At 38.2% G+C, this 26194-nt stretch overlaps 1 protein-coding gene across 2 annotated transcripts in view; it reads right to left on the bottom strand.

Annotated features, from left to right (window-relative positions):
• The window catches only part of LOC127621272 (KN motif and ankyrin repeat domain-containing protein 3-like), a 49402-nt gene extending 32089 nt beyond the window's left edge, over nt 1–17313 (bottom strand). For both annotated transcript variants that reach the window (XM_052094795.1, XM_052094792.1), the window contains exon 1: nt 17159–17313. The gene's annotated coding sequence lies outside the window, so the exon portion shown is untranslated. The remainder of the gene's footprint in view (nt 1–17158) is intronic.
• Nucleotides 17314–26194: the final 8881 nt, after the last annotated feature.

The following is a 26194-nucleotide window of genomic DNA, read 5'->3' as shown; positions in this document are numbered from 1 at the left end:
CATGTTACAATAAATTTATTTTGTTGTTGATGTTGTCGATAATGTCAACTAATTGTTTCAGCCTTACCTGATAGTGTGTTGGAATTTTGACTCGGAGACTGAGCCTCAAGCCCAGCCAAGGACGATCGAAACAAAAGTGAAAGTAAAGCGAAAGTGCCAAAGAAGCAACACGGTATAAAGTGGTTGCTTCAGTACATGTGCTTTTCATGTCAAATTTGCTTTTAAAACACTATTGGTTAAGTTTAGGCATTGGTTAAGGATAAGGATGTCTATTTTGTTCACCTCTCATTTATCTTTTAGGACAGTATTGGTTAGGTTTAGGCTAAAGTTTTATGTTAGGGAGGTATGTTTTACTCATTAAAACATCTAATATTCACCTTAAAAACCTTGTCTGATTGCATCATTTCACTTGCTTTTGGAAACTACAGCCAAACGTGTCATGAAGCATGTAATTTGTGGGGGCAAATATGTTACCATTGTCACGTACATTTTATGAGTTCAGAATGGCAAAAAAGGTGCCAGTGAGTGAAAAACAAAAAGACAATTTTCCCCCCAACTAAAATGTGTTTTTAAACACTGACATGCATTTTAAATGCAAGGAAAAACATAGGGCCAATATTGCAATTAAAATCGCAATATCTATCAAATATATTGTGGTATGAATTTTTATCTATATTGCACAGCCCTATCAGATATCAAGCTTTTAAACTAACAGATGCAAGTGATTATACTCACTAGTGAAGCAAGGCGCAGTCTATGTTCATCTACAAAACATATTTCAAGCGTTTAAGCATAAGATTTCAGATGAAAAGGTTTTTAAGATAATGACAATTAATGTACATCTTTTTTAATGCTTTCCTAAATCCAATCAGAAGAAATCAACATTCTAACGTTCACCTATTCATTCAGTTCTGGTCCACAAAATAAGATATTTGTAAATAACATTCACTGCTTTGTGGACATAGGAGTCAAATTTCTCTTCCACTGTGCCGTTTGGTGAATGGGAGTCATGTTTTGACAGTGACCTTATAGCACTCCCTCCTGTTTTCCTGCAGAGGAAGTTGAAGGTCTGAATTCACATTTTATGTTTTGTGAACTCTGCACGCTGGGCAAGGACAAATCTCACTTAAAACACAGTTTCACGAGTATGTGGTCATGTAAAAATCTGTTCTAAAGCCTGCTGACACCAGCCTTAAGTAATCAGCTGCTTCAGAAAGAATTTGTCTGCAATCGCAGGATTTAAAGTAATAGTTGAAATCAAAATTCATTATTTACTCACCCCCCATATCTTTCCAAACCTGTATGACTTTCTTTTTCTTCAGAATACAAAATTTATTTTTTCATAAAATGAAAGTGAAAGGGCTTTGCTGTCCTGCTGAGCGACAAAAGGACAAAAATGCACTGTATAAGAGTCATCAAAGTAGCACAACTCTTCTCTATTTCAAGTCTTCTGAAGACATCTGATAGCTTAGTGTGAGGAACACAAAGTCTTTACTCCTAATAGTCCCTGAAAATGTTCCCCTCTACTTACTTTAATTTTATGGTACTTTACTACTATCGTGCTTGTTTGTCCTCTTAGGAATTTGAAAGTCCCTCGTTATTGTATGTTTTTATTACAGGGCCAGATCAAGGAAGGTGCTCAAATTAACCCCATTATCTACATCAAAAGAAGTCACCCTAGAACGGGTACTCTAGGCGGGCAATGATATATGATGGTGGGGTGGTTGTGGTCTTGATCCAGGCCTGTTTTATTACAGTACATGGGAAATCGCAGCGTTGACCTTCTGCCTAACATTTCCCTCTCTGTAAGTCAAGAAAGTAAGTCAAACAGGGGACTAATCCAATGGTGAACTATTTCTTCAAATTCCAGAAATAGTAAGTGCATAACGTTGTGTTACTTCATGCACAGCTGCTCTTTCCTGAAGGGAAGCTGGTGTGATAACACCCTGTACTCTCTTGGAACAGCAGCTATTGTCTTTCAGGACACTGAGTGCCAGACAGTTGATCAATGGAGCAAAAGTTGCCTCCTCAAAGACCAGTCAAGAGAAAATAAACAAGGAAACGAAGAGCAAATGTGACATTCAGGCATCAGCTCATTTTCCAGGATACAAAGCCACTGTTTCACATTTTAGCAGCATGCAGGAAATTACCAAAACATGTTATTTAATGAACATTAATCATTGACCACTTTTGCAAGCACTTAAGATACGGTTTATTCCATGGTTTTTTCAGAAAGTTTCTTACTGACCGAGCCGCATGTAAACAGGAGTAAAGAATACGCCGATTATATAGTGTATGTAAATGAGAACCCTGTTGTCCATGTAAACATTGTGTATGTGAAAATGGATAAAAGTCAACCTTATTTAGTGAACCTATGGGTTAATTAATGTAAATTGAGCCACTTTTAACGTTCATATCCAAACATGCACACCATTTTAAAGAGCTGCTTCAAGTAATGCAGGATCACAGTGAGTCATACTGAATGTTATGTCTGCTACATCCTCCACAACAGCACTAAGAACAGACCCGCAAGATTGGCAATTTTGCCGTGCAAATTACTCTCAGCACAAATGTTTTTTAACTTTTCTGCACCATTATCTGATTTGCATAATTCATTTGAATTGGTTGCTAAAACAACACAGACAGCGCAGGGAAATAAACAACGCTATCAGCAGGCATTATTTAGTAATTCTGTATTTGATAGTTTCATTTTATTTTATTATCAAAATATAATAAAAAATTTTATTTGTGTCTTTATATCAAATTTGTAAAAAAAAAATTGGAATTGTAACACAGTTAAAGGATGGGAAAGGAGGAGGCGAGAACCGGCTTTTCAATATAAATAATAGTTTTAATGATAAACTTAAAAGAAGACACAAACACACACACGACGGACATGTCCGCTAACGATCTCTCTCTCCCGCACAACACCCTGCAGTCGACCTTTATACCTCGGAGGCTTGATTAGCCTGATACGGGACCGGGTGTGTATGATCACGACCCGGCCCCGCCCTCCGCCCTGCCACATTCCTCCCACGTTCTCTCAGGCTGGGGAGCCCCCGGCCTGACGTACATCCCCCCCTCTTTCCCTGGGGGAGGGCGCGGCTTCTACGCTGTCTGCCGGCAGGTCATCCCCATCTACCTGGACGAGGGAGGGGACAAGGGGAGGGAAATAGAAATAATTAAAATGGGGGTACTTCCTGTAACAGTGTAGTACCCCCCCAAACACTGTAAAATGTAAAAGAGGGTAAAGGCCAACGCAGAGCGACAGTGAGAGAGAGAGAGGGATGAAGAAAAAAGAAAATCTCGCCAGTTCTCCGATACCCTGCAGCTTGTTCCTCGGCCACTCCTCCACCTCTATCGGACAAACAGCAGTGGCTCTCCGGGCGGATCCGAGGCAGTCCTCCAGCCCCTGGCGGACGGAACACCCCGCCGCGTTCTCGGGGAACAGAAGGGGTCTCCCGCCCCTGGCAGTGGTTCTCTCACTCCAGGCGGTCGCCAGTGAGCCCCTCCCCGCTCGCGGTCGGCGGTCTTAAACCCTGCTGTGTTTCAGTGGCCGGTAGGCAACTCCTGCGCCCCTGGCAGCGGCCCTGACCGCTCCAGGCGGTCGGCTAGGAGCCCCTTCTCCCCTCGCGGTCAGCGGCCATCGTCCTCGTTCAGGCGGCTGGGCTCCTCGTCCCCCGGCAGATGGCCGCGGCTGCTCCGTTGGGGTGGACGGTAGTGGCGAGAACTGTACTACGGCATATCCCTCCTCCTTCCCGGGCTTCGGCACCAGTGTAACACAGTTAAAGGATGGGCAAGGAGGAGGCGAGAACCGGCTTGTCAACATAAATAATATTTAATGAAAACTTAAACCAAAAGCACACAAACATAAACACACATGACGGACATGCCTGTAATTCTCTTTCTCCGGACGCCTTTATCCCTCGCGCGCCACCAGTGTAAAACAGTTAAAGGATGGGCAAGGAGGAGGCGAGGACCGGCTTGTCAACATAAATAACATTTAATGAAAACTTAAACCAAAAGCACACAAACATAAACACACATGACGGACATGCCTGTAATTCTCTCTCTCCGGCCGCCTTTATCCCTCGCGCGCCTCATCAGGCCGATTGGGGAACGGTCGTGCGATATTCCGACCCGGCCCCGCCCCCCTCCGCTACACAGTAATTTTTCAACATTACATTGCATAATTTATAATCAAATCAAGTGCTTTCATACAAAATCCTTACAGTGCAATCCAAAAAAATACTGGAGATATTTTTGTTAAATTAAGTGCTTTGTTATTATTATTATTTAATTACATTTAATTCCAGTAAACATTACTATACAGCAGAAATATATAGTATTTTATTAATATTATTTTTGTCATTTTACATGACCATTTCTTTCAAGCTTTTATTTTTGCATTTGTGGGTTTTTGACAGTATTTTCTCACCTCCAAATAAGCGGTTGACTACATGGCCCAGTGTGATTACTAAACCCCAAAAAGCTGTGATTTAACTAAATAATTATATAGTATTTATGTGCAGTGCACTTCAGAGTGCTCGGAATAAACACTCACACAAGCATGCATGATGATCATGATGAGGTGCTTTTAATGTATGAGTGGCCGGCTTCACACATTCATTTTGCAGCACACAGCACATGCAGATTATATTTTTACTCATTAAACAGAAGCATTTACGACTTAATAAATAACACTAGCACATATTGCAATTTTTATTTAATTGTGCATTCAAACATTAATCCCAAGTATGTAAAATTACCATACATTCCATGTATAATGCCATTTTTATGAATGGATTTAGTGATTTTGTCTGTGAAATCATACTGCTTCATTCATGACACTCAACCGTTGATGTTGTTTTACAAAGCAATGATGTGTCAAAACAATACGAATGTGTATTTGACACCCGAGTCTCGATCATTACTATGTTTTTGTAGGCCTATATGTAGCACAAATCTTGTTAGTTAGTCAAACAGTTTCATTATACTAAAATATTTTCAGGGAATTGGTATTTTTCTCATTTTCCATGACTGAAAAACTGCATTAAAAAATTCCAGTTGTCCAGGATGTGTTGGAAGCCTGTCTATGAAGAAACTCAAATATTAACTTCTCATTCAACATGAATTGGCCTTTAAGTTGGTTCAATCTCTGCTTGCTTCAAAGAAACATTGACGTCTATATAATGAACCATTATCCTACTTTTCCTTGTTCTTTATACTTATTTCAACTCATATAAAAATAATATAGATTAACTGATTAATGGGTTACATTTTTCTTAAGCCAATCAAATTAGAATAAATTAGAATTTTTATCCCACTAACCGCTTGCAGTTAAAAAGCTAAATAAATAAGACCAAGTATGACACACACAACTTAATAGCATCTAAAGAAAATCCCAGAGCATTATGGAAGGAAATGCATTCCAATACGCAGCATGCAGCACACAGCATTTAACATCATGTACAATAAATCAAGAGGCATTCAATAACATGCTATTTAACATGTTAACAATGACAGTACTCTTGCCAGATCCAAATCAACTGTTCAGGGTTTGTGACACATATTTATTTTATAAGCAAAACAAGAAGTATTTTGTATGGCTTTGAATAACAATGGTGTTGATCACCAAGTGCACAAAGTGAGATATAATTTTTAAAGCGACATTACCCAGTACCATACCAGCCAAAAGCAGTGTAAATGAGTTCAATGTAAAGGAGGCAAGAACCGGCTTGACAATATAAATAATAGTTTAATAAAGAAATAAAAGACACAAACACACACATAAGACGGACAGCTGCCCGGAAACATTCTCTCTGTCGCACCACTGTCCGCAGTCGGCCTTTATCCCTCTCGGAGGCTTGATTAGCCTGATAATCAAGTCACATTCCTGTCACATTCCTCCCTTGTTCTCTCAGGCCGGGAAGCCCCGAGAGCATGACGTACACCCCCCCCCTTTTCCCTGGGGGAGTGCGTGCCTTTATGCCCTGTCTGCCGGCAGGTCAGCCCCGCCTTTCTGAATCTGGGAGGGGACAGGGGGAGGGAAACAATAATGAAAAATGGGGGGGTACTCCCTGTAACAGTGCAGTACCCCCCCATCAAAAAAAACAGTAAAATTTAAAAGAGAGGGAAAAGGCCAATGTGGAGCAGCAGTGGGAGAGAGGGAGAGAGAGAAAGAAAAACACTTACTCGCCGGTAAATACGATACGCCGTAGCTTGGTCCTCGGCCACTCCTCCACCCTCTAGTGGACGACAGCCGTGCCTCCCCTGGCGGATCAAAGGCAGTCCTCCAGCCCCTCGCGGAAGGAAAACACCCCCCGCATTCTCAAGGAACAGAAGGGGTCTTCCCCGCCCCTGGCAGCAGTTCTCCCACTCCAGGCGATCGGCAGTGAGCCCCTCACCGCTCACAGTCGGCAGTCTCAGACCCCGCCGCATTTCAAAGACTATCTGAACTTATGGGACAATTTGCGTCCCGTATTGATTCGACACGCGAAGCATCATTTCAAATTTAAATACGGGCCGATCCCGTGTTTTACAGGACGGGTGGTGGCAACTCTACCAGAAGGTCTGCTACATTCTCATGAGCAAAGTGTGCATGTGGAAAATCTGGAGTTTATCAGGAGAAATTGTAAATCGCGATTACAGCGGGAGTAGGGGTGGAAAAACGGGAGAAACCTGGTAAAATCGGGATTGTTGGCAGGTATGCCTATAAAGAGTACTTTAGTCTTGGCCACTGATTTTAGAGTGTGAACATCAATTTGTTGAAAGCAATATTCATTTCTTTAAGTGGAAAACATCTGTGGAAAAAAATATATTTCCTTTCAACAAAAAAAAAGCCCAGGAGGGATCCACTGCTTTTTGACACAACACAATTTGGTATATCAACATCAACAAAAATACCAACATCTTGCCATTGTTTCTAAAAGCTGCTTCAGAAAATGTACTCTTCCTGTGAAAAACAGCTGATTACATTTTACAGGAGCATAAACAAAATATCAAGGCCAGTAGCATGCACTAGCTGCTAACAGATTATTTATTTAATGGTGTTTGCTGAGGCAAGGATCACTATCACAGCTCATGCATATCATTCAGGATTTGAAAAAAACACTAAACTTCAGTTTTAAACTTCAGCGTGTAACTCATCCTGAGCCATTTGTCTTGCCTGGTTGTCCAATAAGCTAACCAGGGTTGAGCCTGGCCAGTACCTGGATGGGAGACCTCCTGGGGAAAACTAAGCTTGCTGCTGGAAGAGGTATTACGGAGGCAAGCAGGGGGTGCTCACCCTGTGGTCTGTGTGGGTCCTAATGCACCAGTATAGTGACAGGGACACTATATTGTAAAAAGTACCATCTTTCCGATGAGATGTTAAACTGTGGTCCAGACTTTCTGTGGTTATTAAAAATCCCAGATTGTTTCACAATCTAAAACTTCCGTTATAAAGTATATTAATATATGTAACATATGCTTTAAAAGACATTAAATTATGTTGGATAATTGGCATGGTCAAAAGCCTGACCATGATAACTTGCTTTTATCATGATTATTTGAGATTACCACGGTCATGTGCACTTTAATTTAATTGTAATTGTAATTGCCAGCACACCATGGAGGCCCCCGTGACGTGTCACGCTTGCCAGATTTGGTTGGATTTTTCAAATTGACGGAAGAAAAGTTTGGAGCAATGTCTTACATGTACTTTTTAATTATGAACCGATCCAGAATCATGTGTTATTAATAGGGATGTGCACATATTTAAATATCAAAATCACTATTCGGTTACTCTTTACATGCTTAAAGCTCTTCAACCCGATCTGTGTCCGATGGTACCTGACAAACCTACAGATTTTGGGCCAGGTTTGGGTCAGTTATTCGTGAACTCTCACAGATAACCAAATATTACAAAAGGTTACCGTGCACATATTTAGGGTATTAAGGCATATTATCATTAAACATTAAATGGATGCACAACTTAAATATTTTAAAGTCCTCCATACTGTTGCACAAACTCTATCACTTATATGAATTTAAACCATCAGCTTTGTACAAAGCCAGGGTAAACTGCTCTTTGTGTTTTGGAAGCGTTATGTAAATCATACACTATTCTCTGTAATCCTCCAAATAAACGCGTTGTACTTGTGAGACACAGATTCCCTGAGCATGCACTCGAGTGGCTGTGCTCGCGCTGCTGTAATCCAGCATGCACATGGCCAAACAAATGGTATTTCACATAAGGCTGACATTTACCTGGATTTATACTAGGTATCTCAAAATAAATAAATAATTGATTTAGAGCTCGGGCCTCTTTGGGCCCAATCAGAATGGTGGCTAATCCGTCACTGATTACAAGTACAAATATTTATTGTTGAAGTTCTCAAATTCAAATCCACAAGCTCTCGAATTTTGCAACAGATTTACCTTCATACAAACACAACACCACCAGTGCAAATTAGAGGTAGACCATATATTGGTTTTATGATTAATCAGTGCCGATTGTTGCTTTTTGGAATTAGTGTTATCGGCAAAACAAAATATTATTTTATTCCTTCAGTATAACAGCAGCCTCTGTTCATCATTGATAATAATGGCCAGAATTGGCTAAGTTAGAATGCTCTATTTTTAAGTATTTACCAAATTAAGCTTTCATAGCCTATATTCACCTGACTGAGGGTTTTATATATCACCAGGTGATATTCTCACTTCCATATTTTTATCCTCACTTCAATGCTGTGGCATGGGGGGCGTGGTCATGTGTCGGCCTGCGGGAGAGAGAGAGTGGTAAGGCTCGTCACCACAATAAACTTTAACAACTGTCTCTCTCCCGCAGACCGACACATGACCACGCCCCATGCCACAAATGCATATTTTGTTATTTGTATTAGATAAATCAACAAGTGTTCTAAATTGAAGGCAGAAAAAAGAAAACTGTAACTATGTAGGAATGTGCACCATTTCTCCAACTTTCTTGTTAATAACAATGAAAAACCTCATCTGGTGATATATAAAACCCTCAGTCTGGTGAATATAGGCTATAAAAGCTTAATTTGGTAAATACTTAAATATAGAGCATTCTAACTAAGCCAATTCTGCCATTATTGGGATTTGGTTGCACATTAGACTGAATCTGGAATTCTTTTCATTTTGGACCTCTGTTGGTGCCTGTCATAGCATTGAAAGACTTTTTTTAACATTCTATAAATTGCGAGTAGTGATGCTGACTACCATCCCTAGAGTCGCGAGTTTGAATCCAGGGTGTGCTGAGTGACACCAGCCTGGTCTCCTAAGCAACCATATTGGGCTGGTTGCTAGGGAGGGTAGAGTCACATGGGGTAAACTCCACATGGTCACGATTAGTGGCAAATGTTGCATAAAAAAAAATATTAAGACATTAACACAGTTTTTACTCATGCTGCGGTATATACTGGGAACCTGACATTACAAGTACATCTGGTTATGGCCAACGAAAATTATTTAAATTGTCCCAATACAAATTAACACATTAAGTGAACTATCCTTTTACAAATTTAAATTGATTGTACACAATGAAATTAAGTTGTGACAAAAAATGTAATAATTGTGTTACATTAGCTCATTTTAAGTAAATAAATTAAACAAAGGGCAAATATTTTGAAACTACCCAGCAACGCCCTAGCAACTGCATCATGCATCAAGGTGGTGGAGACCAATTTTGCACTGACAATCACCACTTACAGTTTCAGAAAATTTTAAAATCAAGTTACAGCCAACAAGCTCATCCATTATCCAAGTAAAAACATACACATATCAATTTCTCTGATCCTTTGTATACATTTTTTATGCATCAATATTAATCATGACAGATCAATATGTGAAATACGGTCTTATATGACCTCACATTTGTAAATAAAGATGATCTGAACACAAAAGGTTTAGTTCTTTGTCTATAACGCATCTAAACATCACTTACAGCACCTTTAAGTGTTTGAGTTTTTGTTTTAAATCAATCAATGGCAACGACACGAACAAGATCTCTTATATTATATGAAAGTGCTTTTTTGAGTTGACATTGCTTAAAATTTGTATACAATTTGTATACTTAAGTTGAATTAACAACACCTCAACTCAAAGAAAATTGTTGAAACAACTACGTTAGGTGCCAGGTAACTTCACATAATTAAATTAGATTTTTAATAATAAGAAATGTAACTATGAATCTAAAAACACTTTAGATGAGTAATACCACAATAAATGTTGCCCCAACAAGCTTAAAGTTGTCTGAACAAACTATTTAATATTGAATAATGTTGCTGATTTGCCAGCTCCCAGCATGCAATGTATGATGAATAAATGTTTATGGTTAGTTGTTTAAGCTTATTTAAAAAAAAACAAGTTGAATTAATTAATCCATACATTTTATTGCCATAGCAAATCCATTGCATACATGTTTCTTACTTCTTACCTAACCCTACCTCTGCGCCTAAATCTTACCATTAATATAGCAACAATATAACCAACCAACATTATAAAAGATGTAACAAGTAAAAACACAATAACTAATTACAAAAAAAGCACTATAAAAGTATTCAAATGACTTATGCTGCATTTAAAGTCTTCTGAAAGTCTTAGCATGTAACAGGTCACAAGACACATGAGAACAAATGGCCTGTGACATCACTGACTTCAAAGCTGTCGTAACCCTTGTTGAGGTAGCAATTTTGAATGTCGAATGAGTTTTGAATTTGAGTTTTATGTTGGATGGGGATATTGAAGGCTTGGACCTGTTCCTCACACAAAGCCATCACATGGCACTGGAAGATCCAGAATACGGTGCACAATTGTATGATCATTTTATAGTTCTTTTCTAATTTTTTGAGCTGCAATTCTGAAAACTCACTTTGTTATCCATGGCAAACCAAAGAAAAACTATACATTAAAGCTATATACTGTATATAATGCACAAGTCAAATGGACTAGTGTTATGAGGCTTTTATGTCCTTTTTTGCTGCTTGACAGCCCCTGGTCACCATTCACTTTCATTTTATGGAAGAAAGCAATGCAAACATTCTGCTTAACTTCTCTTTGGTGTTCCATGGAAGAAAGACAGGAGGGTGAGTAAAAGTTTGTGGCATATTTTGAATTCTCCACTGAATGTTTCAAGGTGACGTTTTGCAAACATCAGCCATACTTCTGTACAAGACCGCCCCCCCATCCCTTCAAAATACACATGTTCTCTACCAAACCCTACCCTCTAAAGGGATGTCAGCAAGCGCAAAACTTGAAATAATTAACATATAATTGTGCATTGTTAGGATAGCAAAATAAATTGATTTATCAACTGTTTTATCAAAATATCAACCAATATCTTTTGTTGTTAAGGTTACAGACTACATCCAACGGCATCAAACTCTGGGGTGTTTTGTCACAAATTCAACTGATCAATTGTTATGAGCTAGTTCAATTAGGCAGATGCCAAAACTCAAAAATAGCTCTTCAGCAAAACTTTATTCAATCATGGCCAGTGGTTTCACATGTTTGAAATGAGTTTTCCTAACATAAAATTACTATGTAGTCTCAACACAAACACTTTGTTTAGAAATAACCTAGTTCTAGTTCCTAATTTTGTCGCTTTGGAAGCATCTGCCAAATGAGTAAATAATAATAATAATTCCTTACACTTATATAGCGCTTTCTAGGCACTCAAAGTGCTTTACGTAGTATAGGGGGAATCTCCTTAGCCGCCACCACCACCACTGCGATGGCAGCCATAGTGCACCAGTACGATCACTAAACACCAGCTATTGGTGGAGAGTTATAGACCCAATTAATGGATGGGGATTATTAGGAGGCCATGATTGAGAAGGGCCAATGGGGGAATGTAAATGTCAATTGGGTAAAGCCAACAAAATTAGACTTCTCAATGTACTACTCAATGACAACTCAAATAAATCTCTTTTATTTCCTTATGTACTAACTAGTGATATCATGCTAAATACATACCGGTTGGAACAGGGGCGTAGCAGTCAGGGGGATACAGCTGACAGTAGGTGGCTCGCACAGACCCAACACTTACAGTGCAGTATTAATATATTACAGTATATTCTAATAAGTATGGTACAAGTATTATATTAATCTATACATATTATTTACTTTTAAATTTGTAGTATTTTAAAGATTAAAGTATTGCAAAATAATTGCAAAATTCTGCTAAATTAGCTGCAAAGTTAAAGGGCATCTTGTGTAGCACTTGCTTCTGTTTCACACATGACAAAAAAAGACTGAGCACAATCTGGTCCTGAATTAATTACAATAATGACAGTTGTGCATGTGCACAGAATAATTTTTTACTCTGTACTTGTGCATTGTGGGATTTAAGTGGCTTTAGTGTTTTGACTATGTTCACCGTAATTCGTTCATATCCATTTAATGATTCAGTAAATATTTCGGGTGATGCCAGAAGGTTGTGAAAAATGAGTGTCTTGTGTGAAATGAGTTAGTCACTGAATTAGTCACTGAATCAACAAAACAAATCTATAATTTTCCTACAGATTGTAAGCTGCAGAGCATGACTTTTATCAGAAGACAACAATAATAGTCTTATATTATTTTCAATAACGTCCCTACATTTTCATGTGTAAAAAAGAGTGTCTACATATCTCTTCACTTCAGTAAAGTGTTCTAAGAACAAAGCAGATCTATTGTTTTTTCCTACAGTTTGTCGAATGCACACCAACAGAGGAAATAACAGGTGCTGATATTAAAAATAGATTTACATATTTAACACAGATCTAGTAATCAGCTTAAATTGGCAAAAAAAAACATTAAACTATTACCTCACATACATAATGTAAAAAGCATAATTTAATGAAGACTCAGACACTGATATAAACTCCACTTAAATGTGTGCTTTAAATAAGGATTGTCCTTTTTTTTTTCTCTACAGTGCATTTCATGTAATGCTGCCAATCAAGAATGATGTGCCAATAAATAACTCTCATTTGTGTGTTCCTCATCTCTAGATTATTAATTTAGAGCAACATCAATGCCAATAAAAAAAACAATTGGATAAATAAGCATGGTTGAAAGCAGCTTTGTAGAAATTAACGGAGCCACGTTGATTAGACAGTCTGACTGACGGCCTATTACATAAAGGTTGTTTCGACTCATGAAACTCAACTGTGATTGGCTGGATGGTTGCTCAATCAGCCCAAAGTAACAAGATGCAAAGAATACTGTATACAAATCCATCATTTGGACTCAGTATGAGTTTTGCTTGGAAAAGTGCAGGGGACTAATATCACCCTTTTAAAATGTGCAGTGGAGCAGTGCGTCTGCTATGCCCTTGGGTTGGAAGCACTAAAGGGTGTAGTTTAACTATGCTACGGTTAGCACAGCAAGCCATCAATGTCATCTACCTGTTCTCATCATTAGCTTCTTGGTTGGGTGTTCCAATTTCTCCAATTCACTTTTAAAAAATGTTCTCCCCAATTTCGAATGCCCAGTTCCCAATGTGATCTAAGTCCTCGTGGTGGCGTAGTGACTCGCCTCAATCCGGGTGGCAGAGGATGAATCTCAGTTGCCTCCGTGTCTATGACTGTCAATCCGCGCATTTTATCACATGGCTTGTTGAGCGTGTTACCGCGGAGACATCGCTTGTGGAGGCTTTAAACTATTCTCGCCGATCCACGCACTACTCACCACGTGCCCCACCAAGTGCGAGAGCCACATTATAGCAACAACATGGAGTTTACCCCATGTGACTCTACCCTCCCTAGCAACCGGGCCAATTTGGTTGCTTAGGAGACCTGGCTGGAATCACTCAGCACTCAAACTTGCTACTCCAGGGATGGTGGTCAGTGTCTTTACTCGCTGAGCTACCCAGGCCCCCTCTCCCATTCATTTAAATAGAAGTGAATCATCTCCTCTGCTAAATAATCTCTGGCCTCACACTCTATAGAAATAAAATGTCCATCATGCACTACATCTCCTCCCCGAAGTTTGCACAATTTTACTCCTGATTTCTCGCAATACATGGCCAGTAGAGGTGTACAAAAGCAACACGTTACTTTATTTAAAAAGTAACTCTGATATTATGGTCTAAAATAAAAAAGATTGTTACTTTACTCATTACTCAAAAGTAATCTGATTATGTAACATGCATTACTTTTATCTCGTTACTCCCAACACTGTTAACAAGTATCCCCCTTCATGTTCATCTTGCACAAAAACACTCCCTATCGAGTCCCATGCAAGGCATGCTGGGAATTCAAAATCCACTACCCAGTCTCATCAATAATAAATTAACACCACAAAAAGCATTCATGTAGTACCAACTCAAATGAATTAAGTAAACTTCCATTTTACAAATGTAAATAGATAGAATGCAATGAAATAAAATTGTGACAAAATGTTCTAGAACTGTGTTGCTTTAGTGCATTTTTATTAAACAAACTGAACAAGCATCGCATTTTTTATTTATTTTTTTTGAGTCAACACGGTTACATGTTGTGTAAAATTCCCTTATTCTTGAAAAACATGAACAAAACTACACAAGGTAAAAGAAACTACAACCTAGAGTGCTTTAGATATGGGTTTACTTGAGACAAGAAAAAAAAATTGTGCTCGTCACAACGTGTTTTGTGCAATTAATTATTGGTTGCCAAGTGCATGAAACTATTAAAAAAAAAAAATGTTAAGGACATTTTGTTATTTACATATGTACAATAAAATTTAAGTTGGGTTGTCACTTGTTGTCCAGTGAAACAATACCATTTGAGAACAACTGAGTTACACTTTCTTTACACAGGCTACAGATACTAATCATACCAAAAATAATAATTTCTGTTGTGCTGTACTTTCAATTCACGTATGAAGACCAATAACAATTCACTGACTCGCTGAACTCCATTACAGCTAATTTCACTCCACTCCATTTTCTCAGGTCAAATTATATCAATAGCCAATTTAAATACACCAAAAGAAAGACAGTGTCTTTGTTTGTGGCGTTCAAATTGCCTTAACGTTTTCCGACTGCGCTCTGTCTCCCTGTCTTGTAAACAATGCTCAGTATTATCCTCATACGGGCAAATAATGTGGTTTAGAGGAAGAGAAACTTTCTCAAACATGCTGTTGTGAACACTGTAGTCTCTATTTGTCTGTAAACAACTTAGATTAACAAAGAAGTGTTGTCAAGGAAGTCAGTCAAATTAGGTCCAGCTATTTACCAAAATTAGATTAAGCATAAGTCTATTAGATCATGTTTAATACGTTGTTTGATAGCTTTGCAGTGCAAAACTTCAAAGACAAGCTGTGTATCAAGGAATCTTAACCTTTTTTCAAAATTTTTTTGTGTTACATGGCTGATTTGAAATCCATTTTTACTATTTATATCTTTATGAATACGATCACATGAACATAAAGAGCAGCAGCAGGACTTTCCCAGATACTCACCATTATATTATACCATATACCATGTCTAATGTAACTTTGTTAAACACAAGGCACTTATAGTATTTTTCTGAGTATATCATAATTTACACAAACATGTTCCTCTATACATAGATGTAGGATAGGGGTATATGGTGGTGGGGCGACCCAGACAGCCGAGTGGCCTGTAAATAGAATCATGAGACCTGCAGCATGTGATTCTTCAGTGTTTCGGAGGCAAGTTTAATTTCAAGAAACAGAGCTGTTTTTGAGACAACAACAGCATGCTGTATTGTTAACTGTAGTGTTGTCTACAGAGATCAGTACCTCAGGAAGATAATCTGTTTTTTTTTTTTTTTCATTAATTTGTTTCTACTTCTTTTGCAAGTAGTGCACAATTATATGAGTATAGCCTATTGGTACTTTCCACAAAAAAAAAAAAAACGTAGAAAATAGGGCTGGAAAAAAGTTATTTTCATTCTCTTTAAACAAAGTATCAGTGCAAGGAGGCATTCAATCTTAAGAAAGAATGTCAACTATATATTATATGCAGGGCCATATTAACGCACAGGCTTATGGGGCTTAAGCCCCGGGGCCTGCGCCTGCAGGGGGGCCCCGCACTCCCATGAGTTGTGGCCTGGTCACAGCATACACCACCGTATTCTCCCCAAACTACGCTTACGGGAGGACATGTATGTTAAAGCGTTCAGAGGAGACGGTAAGCCCCGGGGCCCCAGAGTACCTTAATGCGGCCCAGATTATATGTACAGTTTTATTTAACATTTATTGTATTTATGGTTTGCATGGTTTTTCATCCCATGAAATATGTGTCTGAATACAGTTAAACTTTGCTTTCTGTGAATTCATTATTTTCCAGCAATAAACATTAAACAAACATCAAAGATTTTAAATGTTAAGAAAATCCTAAGTTAAAAGAGTTAACAAAATAAATAAATAAATAGATTAATTAATTAATTAAAATACACTGGGCCGACATCAATAGGCTACTTTTTTTAACAGGAAAAAAAAATCGCCAGGTTCGACATGTAGAGACAGATTTGTATGCAAAAAAAAAAAAAAACTAAATAAATACATGAATTAATTAATTGTTTAAAATACATTGGGCCTGCATCAATCTTTTTCTTTAAATGGAAAAATTAACAGGTTCATAATGTAGAAACAGATCTGCACAGTAACATTTGTTGTAATTCATATTCATAATTAATAAGTTAATACAGTTAAGAAGGGCAAGACTTCTGAAGTGAGTTATGAAAAAAATGCAATTTTATGTGTGGCGGCATATTTGTGTTTAGCTGTTTTTAATGTGTACTACCTTTTTTTATGATAATAGATGTATAAATGAGTTTATATAACTGATCTATCACCAACGAATATGGGATATGTGCTGTAATTGCTGTTCATTTTCATAAAAACACACAAACATGTATTCATCCTAACGTGAAGCCTCGTGTCAAAGTAATTGTATTGCTGTTAAATAACTAGCATGCCCAAACACAAATGTTATCTCGAAATAAAGTCCTGTAGCACACGTTTCTCATGTAATACTGCGGGACAACATGAAAGACAAAACTTTGTGGCAGTGACAGTAAAGCTTTTATCTATGTTAAAGCAAGGACTTTTTTAACTACTACGTGAGAAAAAAAAAATCTGGTAATTGCCTACGAAGAAGAAAAACAGAGGTCTACATGCAGGCTACGTCCAACCTTTCGGAAGTCATGAAACTTTGTCTTACCCTTTGGGTGGTTTTTGTTACTGTTTTTTTGCGCGCTCTAATGATCCGGATATGTGCTGCTTTATTTTCCGCCGTCAGACGACCAGTCTACAAGTGTCGTTGCAGTTCATTCCGCGTTAGTGTCTTTTTAACAGTCTGTGGCGGGATCCAGTTAAAATGATCTGCATTAACTACAGCTCATGGGCGGTGCTGCATGTCATCTCATCTGCTGGCTCTGTATTCAGTGGGTGGTCCTGATTTCTTCCCACCCATGTAACTACGTCGTGGTCTTCAAGTTCATGAGCTCGTCTCCTACATTTAGACCCGCCTGAGTCAGTCACATATTGAACGTCCCAAACGGGAATTCCCCTAGAAACCCAAATGCAAAGGCCCAGACTCTCACTTATCCTTTTACTGTATGTATGGATGAATGGCTGGACTAGAAAGGGTATCTGGTTTATGGACTGTACTGCACCATATACATAGCCTACATACTAGGACTGAAATTATTAAACAATACAAAATAGTTGACAAAATTGTTCGTTGTCGAATAGTCGTTTGATGTCATTTAGCGTTAACATGAGATCAGATGAAACTCTAAAGATGAAGCCTGAGAGCAGCACTGCAGCTTGTGCCTGACTGAGGAGATGAAGTAGACACAGCTCACAGTTCAGACACACTCTAAACTCTCCAAACAGCTTCAAATGATGTAGATTACAAAGTATGACGTAATTATAATGCAAAAATACTAAATAAGTAAATACAAAAGCACTCTCATTGTGAAATAAAGCAGAGCCGGATATGGCATTAAAAGCAAAGCTTGCATGTCAAAGTGTCTAAAAAGGGGCGCTCGTATCTCCTGCATGTTTGCTGCAGCTAGATTATAACGTGATAGCTTGCAACGTATTGAATCACAATATACTGTAGGCTATGTGTCACGGTGTGTATCTTATTGTGAAGAAAACTGGCGATATGCAGCTCTATTAAGCTGTGGTAAGTTTTGCGTGAAGTTCGAGGAGAATAGCGTGAAGCCTCCACACGCACTTTGGCATGACTTAATAATATTTTTTTAAACAAGATACAATTACCTGAGAAGCAACGTATAAGATATTTAGACTTGCTTTTAGACAATATATCTTGTATATGAGTATATTTTGTTTTTACTACACTGGCAGAAATATGAACAATTAAAAAAATACACTTATATACAAAATACACTTCTTCAAGATGCATTCTCTAGTAAATTAATCTTGTTTTAAGGATTTGTAGATCATTTAAATGGAAAACAAGACAAAAACTCTTGATTAAAATAGGATTTTTTTCCTTGTAATTCAGTGAATGTTATTTAGAGGATTTTTTAAAAGATGATTTTATCCTCTTTATTGTTAGCAAGCACGTTTAATACAACCTTTTAAGTCGGGCACAAGCTGAATAGTCAGTTAAGAGCTAATGATTAATCGTTGCAATAATCGACTAATAATCGTTAGATTAGTCTATTATCAAAAAATAATTGTTAGTAGCAGCCCTAATACATACATGCAAGGATGGATAAAGGACTAATAGACCTTTTCCACTGGCTTTTTTTACATGGTTCAGGTACTGGTTCCTGACTGAATTCTCAAAATGTTCTGCGTATTTCCACTGCAGAAAAGGCCGTTCCGGGGCCGAAAACCTGGTTAAGCACTGGCCCCAAAAGCTTTCTGGTCTTTACACAGGCACCAATTTCATCAGGGGACAGAATGCTGGATAATGTTTCGTCACCATGGTAAAGGTTTCCCAAACAACAACAGTAGCTACCGTCTGCAGCAAGGAGTACTTCTTCACTCTATAACAACAATAAAAAACCCACAAAATTCTCAGACATCAAAAGCGTTCAGGAAACATGACAAAACGAGTGCTCTACTTGAGATAATGTATTTATGAAGATCCGAGATGAATTAGAGAGTTCGCAAAGGAAAAAAAAAATACTCTATGTGAATGGAGACCCCACATGACGTTACTACGTTCACATTTAAGGCGAAACATACTTTACAAAGTACACAAACACAGACGCGAGTGCTTGGCCAACGTACCTCCAAACAAACCTCAGACCACAAGAGGGCAATATAATTTTTTAGGAGAGACCATGAAACCGGTGCTGCATCCGAAACCAGAAAAATGCTGCCTTTGGAGGCTGTATATGGAGGCAGAATGTAAATAAGGTGCTTTTCAAATTGTTAGGAGACCAGTTCCTTATGAGTTCCCTTCATTCAAAACAGCATTGTTAAGCCATTAATTGATTAGGTCACAAGTCAGCTGCCTACATTTTCGGATGCAGCCCGGATGTGGTAGATGAGTCAATAGTTGAGGAGTGGGTAGAGACACAGAGAATTTTTTTTTGCATGGAGTGGGGACAAAAAGTTGTATATATTTTTTGAAAAGATTAAACTCAAGTAGTTGTCTGTGTCCGCCATGTGATTTGTTGATTGAAAGAAGAAAATCTGCTCTATCATGCTGTAGCGAATCAGCTCTATATTCTTCCACCATTAGGTAGCGAATCAGCTCTATGAAATATTAATAATCAATCATAACTTGTTATAATCGATTATGAATATTTGGATCAGTTAATCGGGTTAACTTGATGTAGCTACATTAACATTACAACCAAATACTCGGTTCATCCTGTGAACACTCAATTTTGGTTATTAATTAATTAATTAATAGAAATGTATATTTCCGGGGCAAGGGAAATGTCTTTCTTACTAAGTATTAAGAGCAAGTAGTCAAAATCTATGATTAGTGACTTTAGATATGAGCTTGAGACACAGACAACTTTACATGTGACATGAACAAGACTTTATTAACTAGACTAAACATTTAAACTACTCTAACATACATATACATACATTCATACAGTTTACCAAGGGAAAGAGGGCTGAAGCAGAATACAGGAAGGCAAGAAGTTATAGCATTGTTTGAAGTTCAGCAGATCAACAGCCTGAGCAAACCATCATATTAGTTCTGACACGCCCTTTTTAGAAAGGGGTTAAGGATACTTAATGTATCAAATAATGAGACTAAGTTTGATACTTGCATGTCCCATTTGAATTAAACTGTCCTGATGCGATTTGTTGAGGCTCCAGTTGATCTTTGATGATGTTGTCTTGATGAGAGAGAACCAGTGGGAGTCAGAGAATCTTTGGTGAATGGAAAGTCAAGGCCGTAGCCTGGCGCACGCTTGGGAGTCCTTGGGGCCTTCTAGTTTGGCATCATTCAGCGAGAGAGTGAGAGAGCACAAGGCTCAGAGGGCAAGAGAGGCAGGAAGCCAGAGGAGCATAAGAGAGCGAAGAGACGAGAGAGGGCTAAGAGAGGGCTAAGAAGTGGGCGCAGCAATTTTATACCCTTAGAAACATGTCCCACCTCTCATTGGCTCGACCAATAAGAAGGGTTTGAGTTCTAGGCGGGAATTTGGTTTATTGCTCTTTGTTGTAAAATTGCCCATTGCATGTGCAAGAAAGAAAATAGGAAATATACTTGTAATACCAATATGTTGTTGTTATCGACATATCATGTACACAGTCATTTCAATCTTCAAAATACCAAGTTATAGAGACCAAATATGCCACACATATGATTTTGGTTAACCATAGTATGCAAAGTCTGAAACATTAACCCATTAGTTTGCAAGAAAACATAGATCAAGCACATTTAAGGGAAAATGTGAGATGGCACATTAGATACATGTCAATATTTATCACATGGATATATAGAATATATATATAGGATTAACAGGGTTCATTTCTCTTTCTCAGTAAGAGAATGAAGTGAGGGTCAGCACTTCTCTGAACATTCCTTTGGAGGTCGTAAAATTCTCCTTCCATTGGGACAGGAGAATGATTCCTTTGTCAAGGCTCATTTGCATGTTTATGACAGTAAGAGATTTTGGGCTGAATGACTCAAAAGATAGTAAAACATCGCGTAATATCATTCTACAGAGATCTTATATTCGAATTCAGCTCGGACAAATCGTAAGGTTTAATTTGATACCAAGAAAGGTATATTTGGTACCTTTAAAAGTGGGTTTAACATTCTTACACTCAGGCTATTAAATATAAAGCCTCTTATTAGATATAATGAGTTCTCCTACACTACTAAACAATTCTACTAATTTTGATCTACACCAAAATACATAGCACACAGGGATTACAACATATTTCATTAAAACTAAGCCCTTTTAGGCTTTATAAGAAAGACACACATTTTTACGTTCAAAAGTTTCCCCCTTCCGGTCTACACGATAAGCACGTGGTGAGCATGCGGATGTCACATGCGGTTCTCTGTCAATGGTTCATTGTCTCTTTGTCAATACATTTATTGTGCTTGTGGAGACTAGTTGGCGCTATTTCAGTAATTAGGGGAGTTTCAACAGTAAGTTCTTGTTTGTTCGGAACCTGCCGAGTTAATGATTCCTTCATTGATTCCCCCAGTCGCTACAATGCTTTGCGACAATGCTGAGAATGCAAGCCGTACATGCGTTGTGTTTTGAATTGAGCACATTTCACAACACAATGATGCCTGAAATTGAGCTTGCCTAGCAAAGTGCGTCTCCATTCATGTACTTGGGTAGAGTATGTTTGGGTCTTTATGTGCTACAGGACACTTGGCAGATTTGGTTGGATTTTTCCAATTGACATAAGAAAAGTTTGGTGCAATGTCTTACATGGCCAGTTATTAACTCAGCAAAAAATAAATGTCCTCGCACTTTCAACTGGTTTTATTTTCAGTAAACTTAACATTTGTAAATATTTGTATAAACATAAAATTATTCAACAGCAAGACATAAACTGAACAAGTTTCACAGACATGTGACTAACAGAAATGGGAAGTCAAAATCAAAAGTAACAGTCAGTATCTGGTGTGGCCACCAGATTTGCCCGTTCTTGCTGTGAGATGTTACCCCACTCTTCCACCAAGGCACTTGCAAGTTCCCGGACATTTCTGGGGAGATTGGCCCTAGCCCTCGCCCTCTGATCAACAGGTCCCAACGTGCTCAATGGGATTGAGATCCGGGCTCTTCGCTGGCCATGGCTGAACACTGACATTCCTGTCTTGCAGGAAAACATGCACAGAAAGAGCAGTATGTCTGGTGGCATTGTCATGCTGGAGGGTCATGTCAGAATGAGCCTACAGGAAGGGTACCACATGAGGGATGAGGATGTCTTCCCTGTAACGCACAGCATTGAGATTGCCTCCAATGACAACAAGCTCAATCCGATGATGCTGTGACACGCCGCCCCAGACCATGACGGACCGCTCACCTCCAAATCGATCCCGCTCCAGAGTACAGGCCTTGGTGTAATGCTCATTCCTTCGATAAACGCGAGTCCGACCATCACGCTGGTGAGACAAAACCATGACTCGTCAGTGAAGAGCACTTTTTGCCAGTCCTGTCTGGTCCAGCAAAGGTGGGTTTGTTGCCGGTGATGTCTGGTAATGACGTGCCTTACAACATGCCTACAAGCCCTCAGTCCAGCCTCTCTCTCCTATTGTGGACAGTCTGAGCACTGATGGATGGATTATGCGTTCCTGGTGTAACTCAGGCAGTTGTTGTTGCCATCCTGTACCTGTCCCGCAGGTGTGATATTCGGATGTACAGATCCTGCGCAGGTGTTGTTACACTTGATCTGCCACTGCGAGGAAAATCAGCTGTCCTTCCTGTCTCCCTGTAGTGCTGTTTTAGGCGTCTCACAGTATGGACATTGTAATTTATTATGCCTGAGGCATGTTCACGCAGATGAGCAGGGACCCTGGGCATCTTTATTTTGGTGTTTTTCAGAGTCAGTAAAAAGTTCTCTTTAGTGCCAAGTTTTTATAACTGTGACCTTAACTGCCTACATCTGTAAGCTGTTAGTGTCTTAATGACCGTTCCACAGGTTCGTGTTCATTAATTATTTATGGTTCATTGAACAAGCATGGAAAACATTGTTTAAACACTTTACAATAAAGATCTTTAAAGTTATTTGGATTTTTATCAAATTATCTTTATTGTCCTGAAAAAGGGACATTTCTTTTTAGCGTTTTAACGTTTATGTACTTTTTAATTATGAACCAATCCAAAATCATGCATTATTAATAAGGATGTGCATGGTATTCAAATATTAAAATCACTATTTGGTTATTCTGCACATGTATAGAGGTCTTTAACCTGATCTGAGTCTGACTGTACCCGACAAACCTACAGATTTTGGGCCCGGTTCGGGTCAGTTTTTCAAGTAGGCTAAAGGGCAAGTTACAGGCTGTTCACACGTGCTTCGAGGCCATGTAAACACGCACTAACGGACATCTCTGATCATTGTGCCACAGGCAACACATATCTTTTCAGCATTCCGTGCAGGTCCATCACATTTTTTTAGACAATGTTAACTTTAAAAGAACTTTAATATTTATTAACGCATCTTGAGACACCTGTGTTCTGTTACACAATTTGTTGTGCTGCATCAAGCTTTTTCAGCACTGGTTTCACAAATCGGCATTATAACGAAGTTCTGGTTGCAAAGAGGACTTAAGGTGACTGTTACACATGATTCTAGTTTTTTGCCTGCCGAAGTTCCTGTGCTTGATAAACGGTGAGCCAATGTATTTTTCCCTTTTTGCTCTGGTGTGCAGACAATAATTACATAAGATAAATGCTGAATCATTTAAAAATCAATGCATCCCAAGGAGGTTTATAATCCTTAGCGTTTGCTGCCTCATGAAAGTGAACCTGCCCAGGTAGAATTATGCATTTTCCATTTCCATTTTTTAAGAATAGGCCAACTATGTTGCAGGCAGTGACCAAGATTATTTTTGTTCGACTTGAATGTGATTTTATCATATGAAGATCTATGTATTTTGCTTAAGCTCATAGCTTACTGTGCACATTATTCCCTGTTATCTGAGATTGTGTTTAAGGGGTCATTCCTATGTTCCCAGGGTCCTATGTTCCACAGATTTATAGGTTCCTATGTTCACAGGGTCCTATGTTCCCCATATTTATATGGCACATAATGAACACATGACATAGGGTCCTATGATCCCAGAGTCCTATGTTCCCCATATGTATATGGCACATAATCAACGGTTATTGTGTAATTTTTTTCGGGACTCAGGAATAAAGAATGTTTATTACCATGGGTGCGTCAAACACGGGAGCGTATCTATGTTCCCAGGGTCCAATGTTCCCAGGATCCTATGTTCCCTAGGGTCCTATGTTCCCCAGATTTATAGGGTTAGGGGTTAGGGTTCATATTTATGAAATATATATTATATGGATATTATTTATGAAATATTTTAACTTGAAACTGGTCAAATTTGACCCGAACCCAATAGGAGGGTTAATGTGTGTTTATATAAATACACACACACATATGTATATATATATATATATATATATATATATATATATATATATATATATATATATATACACAGTACTGTGCAAAATTCTTTGGCACATAAGATGTTTCACAAAAACAATTGTCTTCAGATGGTTCAGCTTTAGTGTGTCAATAAGAAATGTTAAATTTTGACTCCCAAACATTCCTTTTGTAAAAAAATTATAATAGAATATTATAGAATAGAAGAAAAGGAAGCTCTCCAACAGATAGCATGGCTCCCACAGAGATCTCCACTGAACATTGAATCAGTCTGGTATTACATGAAGAGACAGAAGCAACTGAGAGAGCTTAAATAGATAGAAGAACTATGGCGAATTCTCCAAGAAGCTTGGAACATCCAATCTCCCAACAACCAAGAATCAAGAACAAACTGTGTCCAGGTGTATCTAAGATAATTGGTGCTGTTTTAAAAGCAAAGGTGGTCACACCAAAAATGTATTTAGCTTTTAATGTTTAATGGATTTAGAATGATGTTAATTGATAAAAGAAAACTATTTATGGCATTATTTTTGAAGACATCCTCACTAAGCATAATTTTTCACAAGTGCCTAAAACTTTTGCACAGTACTGTATAGATATACATATATATGTGTGTGTGTGTGTGTGTGTGTGTGTGTGTGTGTATTGAGTTTAACTATTATATTATATTTAAAACATTATTTAAAAGTTATGAAAATAATAAAAAAAAATATATATATATATATTTATCAAGAATATTTGTAAAGAATCTTTGTCAAGACTTGATATTTGCCAAGCCCTCCAATAAAGCAGACATGACATATTAATCTGTAATTACAAGTTAATTACAAGTCTGTTATTATTAGTCAGGTTCTGAGACCACCAAATTTGAATCCTTCAGTTTCAGGGGTCAAACCCAAAAGATGACAATACGATGAGCAGTATTTACGTTTTTTTAAATACTAATTTAGGATTTACATGGACAGGATCAGTTGATGCACCATGACCTCTATGTGTAATTTGTCAGGAGATTTTAGCTATTGACTCCACAGACACCTTGACACAAAGCATGCTGAGGTAGCAGACAAACCTTCTTTTCCAAAGAAACCTTCCAGCCTTTCAAGGTCAGATAAAAGTTGTTGGAGAATTTGTCAAAAAAGGCCATTGAAGCATAATCCAATTAGTTAGATTGCCCATGTTAGTTCCTTTGTTGGAATGATCCCACTAAATATGTTTTGTCAGGTGACCCAATAATGTGCTTCATGTGGTAACATTTAAATAAACTGGTTTATTTAAATAGGAGTGGTTTGGACATTACGTTTCCCCTGTTCCTGTTGTTGACGGCACATTGTATGAGCTACCCTGCTTAGTATTGGTTATTCTTATTCTTATTCTTATACATTCATTGTTTTATCCTTTGCCATTTTACTGCATTCTTCTGATTTTCTACTGTTTCATTTGTGTATTATTCCGTGCACACCCGCTATGTAAAATGCAAAAATCCAAGATGGCCGCCAGTCATGTCCTTTGTTTGTGTGCCTGTATGTGAGCTCTAATTTTATTTTTGTTTTATGTATTTTTATGTATTTTATAGTGACAGTCCAGCTAAGGATAGTGACATTTTACATCTAGTGCTTAGTGGACTCTCTTTTTGTCTCAACAATTCAAATCTGAGTGGAATTTA

The sequence above is a fragment of the Xyrauchen texanus genome, chromosome 27 (genome assembly GCF_025860055.1).
Source record: "Xyrauchen texanus isolate HMW12.3.18 chromosome 27, RBS_HiC_50CHRs, whole genome shotgun sequence".
Lineage (NCBI taxonomy): Eukaryota > Metazoa > Chordata > Actinopteri > Cypriniformes > Catostomidae > Xyrauchen > Xyrauchen texanus.
Note: the sequence above shows the minus strand (reverse complement) of the source record. Positions and strands in the feature narration are given on the sequence as shown.